The sequence below is a fragment of the Scyliorhinus torazame genome, chromosome 29 (genome assembly GCF_047496885.1).
Source record: "Scyliorhinus torazame isolate Kashiwa2021f chromosome 29, sScyTor2.1, whole genome shotgun sequence".
NCBI lineage: Eukaryota > Metazoa > Chordata > Chondrichthyes > Carcharhiniformes > Scyliorhinidae > Scyliorhinus > Scyliorhinus torazame.
Genome location: NC_092735.1, coordinates 15,757,179 through 15,777,216, shown reverse-complemented (window position 1 = coordinate 15,777,216; position 20,038 = coordinate 15,757,179). Strand labels below are relative to the sequence as shown.

Genomic DNA, 20,038 nt, shown 5'->3' with positions numbered 1-20,038 from the left:
TCCAAATCAACAAATCATTTGTTAAATACAAACTGTGTTTGATTAACTTGATTGAGTTATCTGATGATGTAACAGAGGATAATGCGGTTTGATGATATTGTGTATATTGATTTTCAAAAAGGCATTTGACAAAATAGATTTGTCAGCAAAATTAAAGCCCTTGGGATTAGATGGACAGGCAGTGGCAGTGTAGATAGAATATTGTCTAAGGGATAGAAAGGGAGCAGTAGCGGAGAAAGGTCATTTTTCAAATTGAACGGCGACATACAGTGGAATCAGTGGATCTTTGATGTACATCAATGACCTGGATTTGGAAATACAGGTTACCATTTCAAAGTTTGCTCAGGGGAGACCTCAGGGAAACGGAAAAAGGGAGGAGGTACAAACCTTCCAAATTAATTGGCAGACAAAATTTCATGCAGAAAAATATATAATGCTTAATTTTGAAGAAAGAATGAAGAAAATGTTAATGCAATGGCACAATTTCAGGGGTGGTGCAGTGGTTAGCAGTGCTGCCTCACGCCGCCAAGGACCCAAACACTCAATGGTACAATTTGAAAAGGTGTACAAACACAAATAGTTGATGGCAGCAGGAAATGTTGAGAAAGCTGTTTAAAAAAATAGTGGCCCCTAGCTTTATTACTATGGTAACAGAGTATAAAAGCAAGGAAGTTATGCCAAACCTGTCTAAAATACTGCAGGGGATTTTCACAGTAACTTCATTGCAGTGTTAATGCAAGCCTACTTGTGACAATTATAAAGATTATTATTGACCTTCACTGGAGTATGATGGCCAACCTTTCAGGAAGGATGCCAAACTCTTAGTGAGAGTGTAAAAGAGATTTACCAGAATTGTACGACTAGAAGAGACTGGAGAAGCTGGGATTGTTCTTCTTAGAGTAAAGAAGTTTTTTTGTAGAAATTTAGAGTACACACTTATTTCTTTACAATTAAGGGGCAATTTAGCACGGCCAATCCACCTACCCTGCACATCTTTGGTTTGTGGGAGCGAGACCCACGCAGACACGGGGAGAATGTGCAAACTCCACACGGACAATGACCCTGGGCCGGAATCGAGCCCGGGTCCTCGGCGCCATGAGGCAGCAGTGCTAACCAGAGCACCACTGTGCCGCTCAAGGGTAAAGAAGGTTGAGAAGATTCGATAGAGGTGTTCAAATTCATGAACGATCTAGAGAGTATAATGTTATGAATGATTTTGAGAGTAGATAAGGAGAAACTGCTTTCAATGGCAAGAGGATTGATAACCAGGTACTCAGATTTGGGTGATTAACAAATGAACCAGAGACAACATGAGGAAATGGTTTCTGTTTTATGACTCAGCAAGTTGTCATGATCTGGAATGCTCTGCCTGAAAGGCTGGCGAAAGAAAATTCAATCATTACATTCAATATTAAAGAGAGAATTGTAAAAACACGTGAAGGGAATTTTTTTTTTTTTTTTTTTTAAAAGAGCGGTGTGGAATTAATTGGATAACTCTAACAAAGCTAGGCTGAATGGCTTTCTGTGCTGCATGCATTTAACTATAGCTAGTCGGAGCCAAGACCTTACTGATCATCATGGAGTACTCTCGGAGACGGGGCACCGCTAATAGATTCACAGTTCCTAATCCAGAAAATTGTGGTACAAAAGTACATTTTATACATTCTGCACTGCCTCCACTGGTTAAATCCAAGAAGGCCTGTGCCTGACTAAAGTACTAACCGATTACAATGTCTAGGGCACATGACAGAGGCTAGTCCAAAGGACTAAACTTCACCTGAAGAAGGAGCAGCGCTCTGAAAGCTAGTGACATCGAAACAAACCTGTTGGACTTTAACCTGGTGTTGTAAGACTTCTTACTGTGCTCACCCCAGTCCAACGCCGGCATCTCCACATCAAAGGCCTAAACGACATATAGCTGGCCTTCGGTACATAAACACACACAAACACCAGACTGAGCACACAGGCGGCGTGCGACCCCAGGCTGAGAGCACAGGTGCCGTGCGCCCCCAGGCGGAGAGCACAGGCACTAAGCGCCCCCAGGCTGAGAACACAAGCGTCGTGCGCCCCCAGGCTGCGAACACAAGCGCCGTGCGCCCCCAGGCCGAGAACACAGGCGCCGTGTGCCCCCAGGCCGATAACACAGGCGCCGTGCGCCCCCAGGCTTGTGTACAAGAGCAAATAGATCATTACAGAATCATATAATTATAAGAGTACAGGAGGCCTGGGAGAACTGTCCTAACATCTCCAATCTGCCCTCATCACTGATGTTTCCCTGGAACTATTCTTGTAAACCTTCTCTGCAGTTTCTCCAATGTGTTCACATCCTTCCAATAAATCTGGCTCCCAAAACTGTACACAAGACTCCAGCTGAGGTAGTGTCTTGTATAAGTTCAGCAAAACCTCCATGGATTTAAGGATGATTGCTGAAGTAAGCATGCAGGTGCAGCAGGTGGTAAATAAGGCAAATGGGATGTTGGCCTTCAGAGTGAGAGGATTAGAGTACAGGAGCAGGGATGTCTTGCTGCAATTATACAGGGCCCTGGTGAGACCATACCTGGAATATAGTGTGCAGTTTTGGTCTCCTTATCTGAGGAAGGATGTCCTTGCTCTAGAGGGAGTGCAGCGAAGGGGTTACCAGACTGAATCCTGGGATGGCAGGACTGACTAATGAGGAGAGATTGAGTCGGTTAGGTTTGTTCTCACTGGAATTCAGAAGAATGGGGGGGGATCTCATAGAAACTTATAAAATTCCAACAAGACTGGACAGGGTAGATGCAAGACGGATATTCCCGATATGGGGGTGTCCAGAACCAGAGATCACAGTCTGAGGATACGAGGTAGACCATTTAGGACTCAGATGAGGAGACATTTCTTCAGCCACAGTGTGGTTGGCCTGTGGAATTCCTTACTACAGGAACACTGTATGTTTTAAAGAAGCAGTTAGATATAGCTCTTGGAGCGAAGGGGATCAAAGGATATTGGGGTGGGGGGGGGGGGTGGAAGGGAGAGTGAAGAGGCAGGATCAGGCTATTGAGTTGGATGATCAGCCATGATCATAATGAAGGGTCGAATGGTCTCCTCCTGCTCCTATTTTCGATCAAGATTCTGGTCACAAGTGGCAATTACAAACTGATGGTTGGAGACTGTCTGCTGTTATTGTAGAAAGAACATTAGCATGAGCAGTAAGCATGGACTTCGCCAGGGTGTGAAACAGTAGCTGAAATGAGATGAGATATTGGGACCAGTTTCACTGGAGCAGAGGAGGTAGGCAAGAGAGAGCAGGGCAGTGAGTTAGCTTTTGGACTGCTATAGGACTGTGGGAGAGTGGACAGGAGATTAGTTTTGGATGGCTTTAGCAAAAATTCAGTCATACATGATCTGGGTGTGATTGGCTAAATGACTGATTTCCGTGCTGAAAGCTCAATGGTTGAGAATCAAATTGGAGAATGCTGGAGTCCCAGCAGTTATGGAACCGATGCGCAATTTCTCACCTCACATCCACCGCTAAACTCAATAATCCTTTCACTACAAATTCCCCTTTCAGACTTCTAGATTTCTCAGTATCCTTCTTTCCCGTTCTAAGTAGAGGCGAGTTTTTTTAAAAATCACCTTGCCAGGCATGCAGTAGCTTCCGCAGTGACCAAATGGAATCCTCCGAGCCCTCCCCTGAATTTTGTCTTGGAGCAAGTGTCAGTAAGTACATGTCCCATTGCTTCCCCCTGAACCACAAGACCTAAAATCATGGAATCATAAAATCTCTACAGTGCAGAAAGAGGCCATTTGGCCCATCGAGTCTATACCAACCCTTAGAAAGAGTACCCCACCCCTAGGCTCACGCCTCAACCCTATCTCCCTAACCCAGTAACCCAACCTAACCTTTTTGGACACTAAGGGACATCCACTTAACCTGCACATCTTTGGACTGAGCCCCTCTTATTCAGGGCCGTGTGGACTGAGCCCCTCTTATTCAGGGCCGTGTGGACTGAGGCCCTCTTATTGAGGGAGGAAACCGGAGCACCCGGAGGAAACCCATGCAGAAAAGGGGAGAGAATGCAAACGCCACAGATATCACCCGAGGCCAGAAACAAACCTGGATCGCTGGCGCTGTGAGGCAGCAGTGCTGCCCACTGTGCTGGCCAGAAGGTTGACGGGAGCCTTGGAATGCTTGCATATTAATGACACCTAATGTAGATTTAATGCGGTGGCATTACCAGAGATGGGAGTGACTCTCGCCCACGGTGCCCTCAATAAGAGAGGCTCAGTCCACACTGCCCTGAATAAGAGGGGCTCAGTCCACACTGCCCTGAATAAGAGAGGCTCAGTCCACACTGCCCTGAATAAGAGAGGCTCAGTCCACACTGCCCTGAATAAGAGGGGCTCAGTCCACACTGCCCTGAATAAGAGGGGCTCAGTCCACACTGCCCTGAATAAGAGAGGCTCAGTCCACACTGCCCTGAATAAGAGGAGCTCAGTCCATCTTGCCCATCCCCTGGAACCGGTTTCTGTTTAATCGCACACAATGCACAGACTTCTTCCCTGGAGACAAGGTTGGAGAGTGGGGGGTTTGCACAAGGCCTGGCCTTCAATTGTCTATGCCTCTGCCATTCAAGTACCTGCCCTATGTGAGGTCCAGGTGAGTGCACAACAGCCGGATGCGAATGCATGCGCATAGACCCTTCCTGTCAGCTCCCTCCCCGAGATTGTGGCTGGGGCTGGAGACTGGGACAGATGAGCAGCCCGCGGCTGTTTCAATCCTCGCCCTTGTGACACTGGCATATCCCGGGTTTGGCAGGTTGTAAAGCTGCAGCGAGAGGGGGGGGGGGGGAATGCCCACACACACATCGTTTAACCGCGAATAACGGCTCTGATCACCCACCTCGGGAGCTGATCCACTTCAGACGAGGCTGCGGGCTGTTCATCGCTTCCCTAGCCCGCCGCCGGGAATCAAAAGGCCGGGCTGGGCAGAGCGCCTGGAAAAGGGGCGAGAGTGGAGCGCGCAGTGCCCGGGGAGACAGCGGCGGAAACTCCGCCCGGGCCGCGACCCTGTGGGCGGGGCATCGGAGACAACGCCCAGCCCAGCCCCTCCCCAATCAGGGGCCTGGGACTGCGCCCGCCCACGCCGCTGATCGGACAGCACTGCTGTCAATCACCAGCAGCCCCTCATTGGCCGTTGTGTTCAAAAGATTCACTTCCTCGTGTCAGTTACACCGACTTAAAGGCGCAGGCACCCTCGGCCTTTCGCCCCTCTCCCCCGCAGGCTCTGATGTGTTGGGTGTTCTGGATCACAAACAGGTCACCAACACTGGAAGTGGTGTAACTCTATTTTATTATAAGGTTAACTATATTAACATACTTGAACTGTGGGTAAATGCAATACCAGCTTTAACTGTTGACCCTTGCCTCGTCCTAACCAGGTGATGCACTCAGCACTGGTGAATGTCTGTGTTGCAGGCTGTGAGCTCTGTGCTCCGAGCTGGCTGCTACTAGAATGAGCGGGAATTCTCCTGTCCCCTGTCTTTATAGTGCGTGTGCTCTCACTGGTGATTGGCTGCGGTGTTGTGTGTGCTGATTGGTCCCACTGCATGTCCATCAGTGTGTGTGTGTCTGCACCATAATATACTGGTGTATATTATGACAGGCCCCTTCCACAACAAAGTGCCAAACCTTACGCGTTGCAAGCCCTCCCCTCTCATCCAGGTCGAGGCAGTGATAGGTTGACAGGCTATTGGACTGCAGAGGGCATCACAGCCAATCCTCATCCTGCCCCGACTTGACACCCACAATGTTGATATTACACACTGTGGGTGGGTGGGTGACTGGGTAATGATGGAGAGTGGAAATTTTGGCTGATTTTTGTTTTGCACCATTTTGCCCCAGATATTGAATTTCTAGCAGCACAGGTGCTTTCATTCACCAACTGCATGAAACCGCTAAAGCATCAGGCAGCTGCTTTGAGTGACAGCAATTTCAAATGTGGGAGGATTAGTTGGTAATCTAATTGTGAGAGAACCCTTGGGGATGAGTGACCATAATATGGTAGAATTTTTTATCAAGGTGAATAGTGAGGTAGTTGATTCTGAGACCAAAGTCCTGAACCTCAGTAAAGGCAACTATGATGGTAAGAAGTGTGAGCTGGCTATCATGGACTGGGAAACATTACTGAAAGGATGGATAGCGGACAGGCAATCGCAGGTATTCAAGGGGTGATTTATTCCTATTTGGTGCAAGAGTAGAAAGGGAACTGTGGCCATAGCATGGCTTACAAGGGAAATTAGAGACAGTATTAGATTCAAAGAAGAGGCATACGAATTAGCAAGAAAAAGCAATAGACCTGAGAATTGGGAACAGTTAAAATTCACCAAAGGCAGACCAAGGAACTGATTGAGAAGGGAAAAATACAATTTGAAAGTAAACTAGCGGGCAACATAAAAACTGACTGTAAAAGTTTGTATAGTTATGTAAAGAGAAAAAGATTAATAAAAACTCATATAGGCCCCCTTACAGTCAGAAACAGGGGAATTCATAACAGGGAACAAAGAAATGGCTGAGGAACTAAATTCATACTTTGCTTCTGTCTTTATAAAGGAAGACATGGGGCTGGTTTAGCACACTGGGCTAAATAGCTGGCTTTAAAGCAGGCCAAGGCAGGCCAGCAGCACGTTTCAATTCCCGTACCAGCCTCCCCGAACAGGCGCCGGAATGTGGCGACTATGGTCTTTTCACAGTAACTTCATTGAAGCCTACTTGTGACAGTAAGCGATTTTCATTTTCACTTTTCATGAATAATGTACCGGAAGTTCTGAGAAGCACAAGTTTTAGTGAGGAGCTGAAGGAAAGTAGTATTAAGTAAATAAATAATTTTGGGGAAATGAATTGGATTGAAGGCAGACAAATCTCCAGGGCCTGATAATCTGCATCCCAGAGTACTTAAGGATGTAGCCCTAGAGATAATAGATCCATTGGTGGTCATTTTCCAAAATTCTTTGGACTCAGTAATGGTTCCTAAAGACTGGAGGGTAGCAAACGTAACCCTGCTATTCAAAAGAGAGGCAGAGAGAAAACAAGGAACTATAGACCAGTGAGCCTAACCAGTGAGTCGGTAGTAGGAAAGTTGCTGGAGTCCATTATCAATCATTTCATAGCACAGCATTTGGAAAGCAGTGGTGTAATCAGACAAAGTCAGCATGGATTTATGAAAGGGAAATCATGCTTGACCAATCTACTAGAATTCTTTGAAGATGTAACTAGTAGAGTTGGCCAGAAAGAACTGGTGGATGTGGTTTATTTAGACTTTCAGAAGGCTTTCGACAAGGTCTCACATAGCAGTTTAACATGTAAAGTTAAAGTGCATGGGATTATGGGTAGTGTCTAGATTAAAAGCTGGTTAGCAGACAGGAAGCAAAACGTTGGGATAAATTAGTCTTTTTCTGATTGGTAGGCAATTAGTGGGGTATCACAGGGGTCTGTGCTAGGACCTCAACTGTTCACATTATATATTAATGATTTTGACGAGGGAACTAAATGTAGTATCTTCAAATTTGCAAATGATACAAAGTTGGGTGGGAGGATGAGCTGTGAGGAGGATGCAGAGATGCTTCAGTGGGATTTGGACAGGCTGAATGAGTGGGCACATGCATGTCAGATGCAGTATAACCTGGGTAAATGTGAGGCTATCCGTTTCAGTAGCAAAAATAAGAAGGCAGGTTATTATCTGAATGGGTGTAAATTGAGAGAGGCAGATACTCAGATTGAGGCAGATACGAGACCTTGGTGTCCTTGTGCATCAGTCACTGAAAGTAAACGTGCAGGCACAGCAGGCAGTAAATAAGGCAAATGGTATGTTAGCCTTCATAGCGAGAGGATTTGAGTATAGGAATAGAGATGTTTCACTGCAATTGTATAGGGCATTGGTGAGGCCACACCTGGAGTATTGTGTGCAGTTTTGCTGTCCTTATCTGAGGAAGGTGTACTTGCTATGGAGGGAGTGCAGCAAAGGTTTACCAGGCTGATTTCTGGGCTGGCGGGACTGACATATGAAGAGAGACTGAATCGGTTAGGATTATATTCATTGGAGTTTAGAAGAGTGAGGGGATCTCATAGAAATTGCAAATTCTAACAGGATTAGACAGGGTAGATTCAGAAAGAATGTTCCCGATGGTGGGGTAGCCCAGAACTAGGTCATAGTTTGATGATAAGGGGTAAAGCTTTTAGGACTGAGGTGAGGAGAAATTTCTTCACCCAGATGTGGTGAATCTGTGGTATTCGCTACCACAGAAAGTAGTTGAGGCCAAAACGTGTAATTTCAAGAAGGAGTGAGATATAGCTCTTGGGGCTAAAGGGAGCAAGAGTTATGGGGGGAAGGTAAGATCAGGGTATTGAACTTGATGATCAGCCATGGTCAATATAAATGGCAGAGCAGGCTAAAAGGGCCGAATGGCTTCTCCAGCTTCTATTTTCTATATTTCTATGAGCATAGGAGCAGTAGGTCATTGTGCAGACACCGGATTAATGCTCTGCAAAGGAGCAGTTGGTCACTGTGCAGACACTGGATTAATGTTCTGCAAAGGAGCATGTTATAACCTGCCTTTTCCGGGCAAACAATATCACCGAAAACGAGCGCCAGGTGGTCATATTGCTCACCGCCTGCGGCCCGCATATGTTTGGGGTGATTAGGAGCCTTATGTACCCAGCTGCGCCGGACAGCAAAACGTTTGATGAACTTGTGAATTTAGTGGGGCAGCATTTTAACCCAACCCCGTCCACGATAGTCCAACGTTACCGGTTTAATACCGCTGAGAGGACCCCAGGAGAATCCCTTGCCGACTTTCTATCCAGGCTACGCAGGATTGCGGAGAACTGTGACAATGGTGAGACCTTGTCAGAAATGTTACGCGACCATTTGGTTTGCGGTATTAACAATGCGGCCACCCAGAAAAAGTTGTTAGCTCAGCCAACGTTGACTTTTCAACAGGCCATTCAAATAGTATTGTCCCGAGAGAGCGCAGAACGAGGAATGCAGGAGATACAGGGAATGGAAGTGCATGCTTTGGGGCGCAACCCCTTCCATCCGAAAATGTCCCCCTGCACTCCTGTGGTACCTTGGGTGAGACGATGTCCGGATCGACGCCAGTGGCCGTCGTACATTCCTCCCCGAAGGGAGCCTTCTCCAGAACCAATGGATGAGGAGCCATGTCCGTGTCAGACTTGTAGGCGCCGACCCCGTCGCGGACGCCGGTCCTGGGGGTGCCAGAGGCGCAGTCGTTCCGACCGAAACTGGGACCAGCCCAGGGGCCGTACCTTCCATGTGGATGAACCTGCGGCGACTACTCCTGAGGACGTGGAGGACGACTGCCTGCAGCTGCATTGTGTGGCAGCTCCCCGTGTGGCCCCCTTTAAGGTGACAGTACGGGTCAATGGTCACCCGCTTGAGATGGAGTTGGACACTGGCGCAGCGGTCTCCGTGATCGCCCAGAGGACATTCGACCGCATCAAGCAGGGTATACAGACCCTTACATTAATCGACACACAGGCCAGGTTGGCCATCTACACGGAGAACCATTGGACATCGCAGGAACTACGATGACCCTGTTGTTTATGGGCGCCAGGAGGGGCGTTTCCCACTTATCGTGGTGCGCGGCCATGGGCCCAGCCTGTTGGGCCATTTGCGCTTGAAGTGGCAGCACATCCTCCAAACAGTTTCTGGAGGGTTGACTGAGGTGCTAGGACGATACCCAGATGTATTCCAGCCTGGTTTGGGGAAAATAAAAGGGGCCGTAGCCCGTATCCAAGTCGAACCAGGAGCCACACCGCACTATTTCTGGGTGCGCCCGGTGCCTTACGCCTTGCTCAAGAAGGTAGAAGGGGAACTCACTCGTTTGGAAACTTTGGGTATTATCAGACCCGTCCGTTTCGCTGACTGGGCAGCACCAATTGTACCTGTAATGAAGCCAGATGCCACAGTTCGCTTGTGCGGGACTATAAACTTACAGTGAATACGGCTTCCCGACTCGACCGATATCCAATGCCTCGCATAGAGGATCTCTACGCGAAGCTTGCAGGTGGACTCTCGTTCACAAATTTAGATATGAGTCACGCCTACCTACAGTTGGAGCTGGACCCTGCCTCCCGACCATATGTAACGATTAATACACATAGCCTGCGCTATGGAGTATCCTCTGCCTGCGCTATTTTTCATTGCGTTATGGAGCGCATTTTGAGAAGTTTACCGCGTGTCGCTGTCTACTTACTTGATGTTTTGATCACAGGGATGTTGGAGCAGGAACATTTGGAAAATCTGGAGGCTGCCCTTAGACACTTTTCGGAGGCTGGAGTCCATTTACGTTGCACAAAGTGCGTCTTTCAGGCGAAGGAAGTAGTCTACCTGGGTTATCGGGTGGACCGCAAAGGTTTGCACCCCATCGCAGAGAAGGTGCACGCGATTCAACAGGCCCCCGCCCCGACTGACACTTCGCATCTTTGTTCTTTTCTCCGGCTCGTAAACTATTACGGGAAGTTCCTCCCCAATCTGGCAACTACGCTGGCCCCGTTGCATCTTCTGCTAAAGAAAAATCACACCTGGGTTTGGGGTCAGCCGCAAGAAACCGCTTTCCGGCGGGTAAAACGACAATTGTCATCGTCTGGGTTACTAACCCACTATGATCCTGGAAAGCCTTTGCTCTTCACATGTGATGCATCCCCGTATGGTATTGGGGCCGTCCTGTCCCACAAGATGGAGAATGGGACCAAGCGGCCAATAGCTTTCGCCTCCCGCACATTGACTGCAGCAGGATAAAAGTACGCGCAGATCGAGGAGGAGGGCCTGGCAGTGGTCTTAGCGGTGAAACGTTTCCACCAGTACGTGTATGGCCGCCACATCTCTATCGTGACTGATCATAACCCTCTGCTGAGACTTTTCAGAGAGTATAAGCCAATACCACCCATTGATTCCGCACGGATCCAGCGCTGGGCTTTGTTGCTCGCTGCATACGAGTATTCTCTGGAGCACAAACCAGGAACGCAGATAGCGAATGCCGATGCACTGAGCCGATTGCCTTTATCGACCGGCCCCATGTCGACCCCCACGACCGGTGAGGAGGTTGCAACCCTAGATTTTATGGACACCTTGCCTGTCACGGCATCACAGATCCGTGAGTGGACCCAGACGGAGCCAGTCCTGTCAAAGGTTCGACACATAGTCCTATATGGTGGGCAGCATAGACAGCTCCCAGGCGAGTTGCGGGCATTTTCCTCCAAGCTGTCAGAATTCAGCGTGGAAGATGGCATCCTCTTGTGGGGGACGCGTGTGATTGTCCCGGAAAAAGGACAGGAGCTGACACTAAGAGACTTGCACAATGGGCATCCAGGTGTGACCAAAATGAAAATGTTGGCCCGGAGTTATGTTTGGTGGCCAGGCCTCGACGCCGACATTGGGAACGTGGCCCAAAACTGCTCCATTTGTCAGGAGCATCAGAAGCTTCCGCCGGCCGCGCCCCTACATCACTGGGAATGGCCAGGGCGGCCTTGGGCGAGCTTGCATGCGGATTTCGCCAGCCCTTTTCAAGGATCCATGTTCCTTTTATTAATCGATTCCCAGTCTAAATGGCTAGAGGTGCATAAGACGCTAGGCACAACGTCCTGCGCAACAATTGAGAAGATGCGTTTGTCTTTTAGTACACATGGCCTCCCTGAGGTGCTGGTCACAGATAACGGCACTCCATTCACCAGTGAGGAGTTTGCGAGGTTCATGAAGATGAACGGCATGACTTCCGGGTGCGGCAATGACCAGCTAAGTCGCACGTTTCGGCAGCTCCCGGTGGAACGGACTTTTGGGCTCTTAATGAGAGCCCCAACGGCAATTTCAACGGCTAAAAGCACTGTGCGGTAAACCAGAAGGGAATCCCCCCTGGACACGGATGGAAAAAGGAGAGGAAAGTGGCCGGATTGCGGTGGATCCTTTAGAGCAGCGGCAAGGAAGGCAAGCAAAAACCAAGATGGCGTCGGAAGGTGGCAGTTTAATATGGGGCCCTGAACAACACGAGTTCTTGAAGCGCTGCGTGGAAGAACTTAAAAAGGAGATGAAGAAGGAGCTGTTGGCCCCGATATTACAGGCGATTGAAGGGCTAAAGGATGAGCAAAAGACCCAGGAGCAGGAGCTTCGGGTCGTGAAGGCAAAGGCTGCCGAGAATGAGGACGATATACAGGGCCTGGTGGTGAAGACGGAGATGCACGAGGCACACCATAAAAGGTGTGTGGAAAGGCTGGAGGTGCTGGAGAATAATGCGAGGAGGAAGAATTTAAGGATTCTTGGTCTTCCCGAGGGTGCAGAGGGGGCGGACGTCGGGGCATATGTGAGCACGATGCTGCACTCGTTAATGGGATCGGAGGCCCCGACGGGTCCGTTGGAGGTGGAGGGAGCCTATCGAGTTATGGCGCGAAGACCGAGGGCTGGAGAAATTCCCCGAGCCATAGTGGTGAGATTTCTCCGATATAAGGACAGAGAGATGGTCCTCAGATGGGCAAAGAAAACTCGGAGCAGTAGGTGGGAGAACGCGGTGATCCGCGTATATCAGGATTGGAGTGCGGAGGTGGCGAGAAGGAGGGCGAGCTTTAATCGGGCCAAGGCGGTGCTTCATAAAAGGAAGGTCAAATTTGGAATGCTGCAGCCGGCAAGACTGTGGGTCACACATCAAGGGAAACACCACTACTTTGAAACGGCGGATGAGGCATGGACATTTATTGTCGAAGAGAAATTGGAATAAGTGGGTTATATAAAAAAAAGAACGTTTGAGACAAAGTGGTGGGGCGAATATGGGGGGCGAAGAGGGGGGAAAAAGGGGGGAGAGGAGAGATGATTTTTAAGTTGTTAATCCTGCGACCCGGTAACTTTTCTCTCTTCCCCCTGTTGTGGGGGAGGGAGGGAGGGAGGTGGAGGAGCTGGGGGCGTCGGCCATTGGGGGCGGGGCCAAAAGGGAAGCGCGGGCTTTGTTCCCGCGCTATGATAATTATGGCGGGAACAGGGAAGCAGGAAGGAGGGGGCGTCGCACAGTGCGAGCCGAGGTCACGGGGGAAGCCGAGGTCAGCCAGAGTTTGCTGACTTCTGGGAGCAACATGGGGGGTTGCAATTACGCTAGTGGGGGATCTAGAGGGGGGGTTAACTGGGTTGCTGCTGCTGGGGAGAAGGGGGAGCTGGTATAGGGTGGGGTGGGCGGGGCGGGGGGGCGCCACCTGGGGGGGACACAGCTACGTGGGAACCGGGTGAGGAGCTGGTTAAAAAAAGGGGATGGCTAGTCGACAGGGGGGGGGGGGGTAAAGAGCCCCCCAACCCGGCTGATCACGTGGAATGTGAGAGGGCTGAACGGGCCGATAAAGAGGGCACGGGTACTCGCACACCTAAAGAAACTTAAGGCAGATGTGGTTATGCTACAGGAGACGCATTTGAAACTGATAGACCAGGTCAGACTACGCAAAGGATGGGTGGGGCAGGTGTTTCATTCTGGGCTAGATGCGAAAAACAGGGGGTTGGCTATACTAGTGGGGAAGCGGGTAATGTTTGAGGCAAAGACCACAGTGGCGGATAGTGGGGGCAGATACGTGATGGTGAGTGGCAAATTACAGGGGGAGGCGGTGGTCTTAGTGAACGTATATGCCCCGAACTGGGATGATGCCAACTTTATGAGGCGCATGCTAGGACGTATCCCGGACCTAGAGGCGGGGAAGCTGGTAATGGGTGGAGATTTTAACACGGTGCTGGAACCAGGGCTGGACAGATCGAGGTCCAGGACCGGAAGGAGGCCGGCAGCAGCTATGGTGCTTAAGGACTTTATGGAGCAGATGGGAGGAGTAGACCCCTGGAGATTTAGTAGACCTAGGAGTAAGGAGTTTTCGTTTTTCTCCTATGTCCACAAAGTTTATTCACGGATAGACTTTTTTGTTTTGAGCTGATCCCGAAGGTGACGGGGACGGAGTATACGGCTATAGCTATTTCGGATCACGCTCCACATTGGGTGGACTTGGAGATAGGGGAGGAAAAAGAACAGCGTCCACCCTGGAGAATGGACATGGGACTATTGGCGGACGAGGGTGTGTGCTTAAGGGTGAGGGGGTGTATTGAAAGGTACTTGGAACTCAATGATAATGGGGAGGTCCAGATGGGAGTGGTCTGGGAGGCGCTGAAGGCAGTGGTTAGAGGGGAGCTGATATTAATCAGGGCACATAAAGGAAAGCAGGAGAGTAGGGAACGGGAGCGGTTGCTGAAAGAACTTCTGAGGGTGGACAGGCAATGTGCGGAGGCACCGGAGGAGGGACTATACAGGGAAAGGCAAAGGCTACATGTAGAATTTGAATTGCTGACTACGGGTAATGCAGAGGCACAGTGGAGGAAGGCACAGGGTGTACAGTACGAATATGGGGAGAAGGCGAGCAGGTTGCTGGCCCACCAACTGAGGAAAAGGGGAGCAGCGAGGGAGATAGGGGGAGTGAGAGATGAGGAGGGAGAGATGGAGCGGGGAGCGGAGAGAGTGAATGGAGTGTTCAAGGCATTCTATGAAAGATTATATGAAGCTCAGCCCCCGGATGGGAAGGAGAGAATGATGTGTTTTCTGGACCAGCTGGAATTTCCTAAGGTGGAGGAGCAGGAGAGGGTGGGACTGGGAGCACAGATTGAAACGGAGGAAGTAGTGAAAGGAATTAGGAGCATGCAGGCGGGGAAGGCCCCGGGACCAGACGGATTCCCAGTTGAATTTTATAGGAAATATGTGGACTTGCTGGCCCGCTACTGATGAGAACCTTTAATGAGGCGAGGGAAAGGGGGCAGCTGCCCCCGACTATGTCAGAGGCAACGATATCGCTCCTCCTAAAGAAGGAAAAAGACCTGCTGCAATGCGGGTCCTATAGGCCTATTTCCCTCCTGAACGTGGACGCTAAGATTCTGGCCAAAGTAATGGCAATGAGGATAGAGGATTATGTCCCGGGGGTGGTCCATGAGGACCAAACTGGGTTTGTGAAGGGGAGACAGCTGAATACGAATATACGGAGGCTGCTAGGGGTAATGATGATGCCCCCACCAGAGGGGGAAGCGGAGATAGTGGTGGCGATGGATGCCGAGAAAGCATTTGATAGAGTGGAGTGGGATTATTTGTGGGAGGTGCTGAGGAAATTCGGCTTTGGAGATGGGTATATTAGATGGGTACAGCTGCTCTATAGGGCCCCGATGGCGAGCGTAGTCACGAATGGACGGGGGTCTGAATATTTTCGGCTCCATAGAGGGACGAGGCAGGGATGTCCTCTGTCCCCATTATTGTTTGCACTGGCGATTGAGCCCATGGCAATAGCATTGAGGGGTTCCAGGAAGTGGAGGGGAGTACTCAGGGGAGGAGAAGAACACCGGGTATCTCTGTATGCGGACGATTTGTTGTTATATGTGGCGGACCCGGAGGAGGGGATGCCAGAGATAATGCGGATACTTGGGGAGTTTGGAGTTTTTTCAGGGTATAAATTGAACATGGGGAAAAGTGAGTTGTTTGTGGTGCATCCAGGGGAGCAGAGCAGATAAATAGAGGACTTACCGTTGAGGAAGGTAACAAGGGACTTTCGGTACTTGGGGATCCAGATAGCCAAGAATTGGGGTACATTGCATAGGCTAAATTTAATGCGGTTGGTGGAGCAGATGGAGGAGGACTTTAAGAGATGGGACATGGTGTCCCTGTCACTGGCAGGGAGGGTGCAGGCGGTTAAAATGGTGGTCCTCCCGAGATTCCTTTTTGTGTTTCAGTGCCTCCCAGTGGTGGTCACGAAGGCTTTTTTAAAAAGAATTGAGAAGAGTATTATGAGTTTTGTGTGGGCCGGGAAGACCCCGTGTGGTAGTATGCATTAGGGGTCATGTGGGACTGTGAAGCCGTGATGCTATTGGCTGACAGATCCTGGGTCCTGGTTGGCTGTTGATCTCTAGCTCCGCCCTGAAGGCGGAGTATAAGAACCAGGAGTTCTCCCCGCAGCTCCAGTCTGTTGCTGAACTGCGGGGAACAAGTCACGCTTAATAAAGCCTCATCGACTTCATCTCTATTTGTCTCTCGTAAGTCATTGTGCGCCACAATTTATTAAGCGTGCTTAAAGGACTATGGAGCTCAGGATCGCCCCGGAATGCCTGCGGATCAGCCCCCACGCAGTGAACTCAGCAGCAGTTTTTAAACACTGGCAGACTTGTTTCGAAGGCTACCTCCGAACGGCCCCCGGCCGGATCACAGAAGACCAGAAACTGCAGGTCCTGCATTCGAGGGTAAGACTGGAAATTTTCCCTCTCATAGAAGACGCAGAGGATTTCCAGACGGCGTTCGCAGCACTAAAGAGCGTCTACGTTCGCCCAGTGAACCAGGTCTACGCACGCTACCAACTCGCAACGAGACGGCAAACTCCCGGAGAATCGCTAGACGAATTCTACGCTGCGCTGCTAATTTTGGGACGGGCCTGCAGCTGCCCGCCGGTAAACACGGCTGAACACACGGACATGTTAATTCGCGATGCGTTTGTGGCAGGTATGAACTCTCCCCAAATCCGCCAAAGACTATTAGAAAAAGAGTCGCTAGGAGTCTCAGAGGCACGGGCCCTTGCAGCTTCCCTAGATATGGCCGCTCAAAACGCCCGCGCGTACGGCCCCGACCGGACGGCAGCCCCTTGGGCTCCGTGGACCCCCATCGCGACAAACCCCCCCCCCTCACAGGCTTGCGCGGTTCAGGCGGCAGGTCATCCCGGGGGGGGCCCGCTGCTATTTCTGCGGGCAGGTGAAACACCCCCGGCAGCGCTGCCCGGCCCGCGCAGCGATTTGCAAGAGCTGCGGCAAAAAGGGCCATTTCGCGGCTGTGTGCCGGTCCCGGGGGGTCGCCGCTGTCCCCGGAGAAGAAAGAGTCCAGCGCATCCCAAACGCTCCTCAACCCCCCCCCCCCCCCAGCGCCCCATGTGCGACCCGCAGGCGCCGCCATTTTGGGTCCCGGCCACCACGAGGGGAGGATGGGCGCCGCCATCTTGTGACCCCCCAGCCATGTGCGATGCATGGGGGCGGCCATTTTGTCCACCCCCGCCGCCATCTTGGGACCCCCCAGCCATGTGCGATGCATGGGGGAGGCCATTTTGTCCACCCCCGCCGCCATCTTGGACGGACCCCAGCATCGACGGCTCCACGGGGTTCGAAGAAGACGCTGAGACACTGCGACCACATCTGGCCTCGGTGATGCTGGACCAAGCACGGCCCCGGACGCTCCAGATGACGACAACAACGGTGCTGATCAACGGACACGAGACACCATGCCTAATCGACTCCGGGAGCACAAAAAGTTTCATCCACCCCGACACGGTAAGACGCTGCTTCTTGACCATCCGCCCAAGTATGCAAAAGATTTCCCTAGCTGCAGGATCCCACTCCGTACAGATCAAAGGGTTCTGCATAGTGACCCTAACGGTGCAAGGGAGGGAGTTTAAAAACTACAGGCTCTACGTCCTTCCCCAACTCTGCGCGCCCACATTACTAGGATTAGACTTCCAGTGCAACCTGCAGAGCCTAACATTCCAATTCGGCGGCCCAATACCCCCACTCAATAACTACGGCCTCGCAACCCTCAAAGTTGAATCCCCATCCTTGTTTGCAAACCTCACCCCGGATTGCAAACCCGTCGCCACTAGGAGCAGACGGTACAGCGCCCAGGACCGGACATTTATTCGGTCCGAAGTCCAGCGGTTGCTGAAGGAAGGCATAATCCAGGCCAGCAATAGTCCCTGGAGAGCACAGGTGGTAGTAGTAAAGACAGGGGAGAAGCAAAGGATGATCATAGACTATAGCCAGACCATCAACAGGTACACACAGCTAGATGCGTACCCTCTCCCCCGCATATGCGACATGGTCAATCGGATTGCCCAATATAAGGTCTTCTCCACCGTGGACCTCAAGTCCGCCTACCACCAGCTCCCCATCCACCCAAGTGACCGCAAGTACACAGCCTTCGAGGCAGACGGGCGACTATACCACTTCCTAAGGGTCCCATTTGGGGTCACAAACGGGGTCTCGGTCTTCCAACGGGAGATGGACCGAATGGTTGATCAACACGGGTTGCAGGCCACGTTCCCGTATCTCGACAACGTAACCATCTGCGGCCACGATCAGCAGGACCACGACGCCAACCTCCAAAAATTCCTCCAGACCGCTAAAGCCTTGAACCTCACATACAACGAGGACAAGTGCGTGTTTAGCACAAACCGGCTAGCCATCTTGGGATATGTAGTGCGCAATGGGATAATAGGCCCCGACCCCGAACGCATGCGCCCCCTCATGGAATTTCCCCTCCCCCACTGCTCCAAAGCCCTGAAACGCTGCCTGGGGTTCTTTTCATATTACGCCCAGTGGGTCCCCCAGTACGCAGACAAGGCCCGCCCCCTAATACCACTACCTTCCCCCTGTCGACAGAGGCTCGCCAGGCCTTCAGCCGCATCAAAGCGGATATCGCAAAGGCCACGATGCGCGCCATCGAAGAGTCCCTCCCCTTCCAAGTCGAGAGCGACGCCTCCGACGTAGCTCTGGCGGCCACCCTTAACCAAGTGGGCAGACCCGTGGCCTTTTTCTCCCGAACCCTCCACGCCTCAGAAATCCGCCACTCCTCAGTGGAAAAGGAAGCCCAAGCCATAGTGGAAGCTGTGCGACATTGGAGGCATTACCTGGCAGGCAGGAGATTCACTCTCCTCACTGACCCAACGGTCGGTAGCTTTCATGTTCGATAATGCACAGCGGGGCAAAATTAAAAATGACAAGATCTTAAGGTGGAGGATCAAGCTCTCCACCTTCAACTACGAGATCTTGTACCGTCCCGGAAAGCTGAACGAGCTGTCCGATGCCCTGTCCCGCGGCACATGTGCCAACGCACAAATAGACCGTCTCCAAACCCTCCACGAGGACCTCTGCCACCCGGGGGTCACTCGGTTCTACCATTTTATAAAGTCCCGCAACCTCCCCTACTCCGTGGAGGAGGTCCGTACTGTCACCAGGAACTGCCACATCTGCGCTGAGTGCAAACCGCATTTTTTCAGGCCAGATAGAGCGCACCTGATCAAGGCTTCCCGCCCCTTTGAACGCCTCAGTCTGGATTTCAAAGGGCCCCTCCCCTCCACCGACCGAAACACATACTTCCTGAACGTGGTGGACGAGTACTCCCATTTCCCTTTCGCCATCCCCTGCCCCGACATGACAGCGGCCACAGTTATTAAAGCCCTGAGCACTATATTCACACTGTTCGGTTGCCCCGCATATATCCATAGCGACAGGGGGTCCTCCTTCATGAGTGACGAGCTGTGCCAGTTCCTGCTCAGCAAGGGCATAGCCTCGAGCAGGACGACCAGCTACAACCCCCGGGGCAACGGGCAAGTAGAGAGGGAGAACGGCACGGTCTGGAAGACCGTCCTACTGGCCCTACGGTCCAGAGATCTCCCAGTTTCACGGTGGCAGGAGGTCCTCCCGGACGCTCTCCACTCCATCCGGTCGCTGCTGTGTACCACCACTAACCAAACGCCTCATGAGCGCCTCCTTGTCTTCCCCAGGAAGTCCTCCTCCGGAACGTCGCTGCCGACCTGGCTGGCGGCCCCAGGACCCATCTTGCTCCGGAAACACGTGCGGGCGCACAAGTCGGACCCGTTGGCCGAGAGGGTTCATCTCCTCCACGCGAACCCGCAGTACGCCTACGTGGCGTACCCCGACGGCCGACAGGACACGGTCTCCCTGCGAGACCTGGCGCCCGCCGGCAACACGCACACCCCCCCGACACCGATCACCCCCTCCCTGCCACCGGCGCACCCCGCGACCGCCCCCTTCCCGGGAGGATCGGTCCTCCTCCCATGTCTGACCAGGAGTGAAACTGAAGCAGACACCGAAAAGCTCCCGGAGACGACAACGCGGGGACAAGCACCTGCACCACCACCGGGGCTGAGGCGATCAACAAGGAAGACCAGACCGCCCGCTCGACTTGTGGCATCGGTGTAACACAAGAATGTTGTGGACTTTAAC

The 20,038-nt window shown here is 51.6% G+C and overlaps 1 protein-coding gene across 3 annotated transcripts in view; it reads right to left on the bottom strand.

Annotated features, from left to right (window-relative positions):
• The window catches only part of sun2 (Sad1 and UNC84 domain containing 2), a 136,064-nt gene that overhangs the window by 94,789 nt on the left and 21,237 nt on the right, over positions 1-20,038 (bottom strand). For 2 of the 3 annotated variants that reach the window (XM_072492108.1, XM_072492110.1), the window contains exon 1: positions 4,880-5,047. The exons of the other annotated variant lie outside the window; for it this stretch is intronic. The gene's annotated coding sequence lies outside the window, so the exon portion shown is untranslated. Of the gene's footprint in view, positions 1-4,879; positions 5,048-20,038 lie in introns of those variants that run through there. 3 annotated transcript variants of the gene reach the window in all.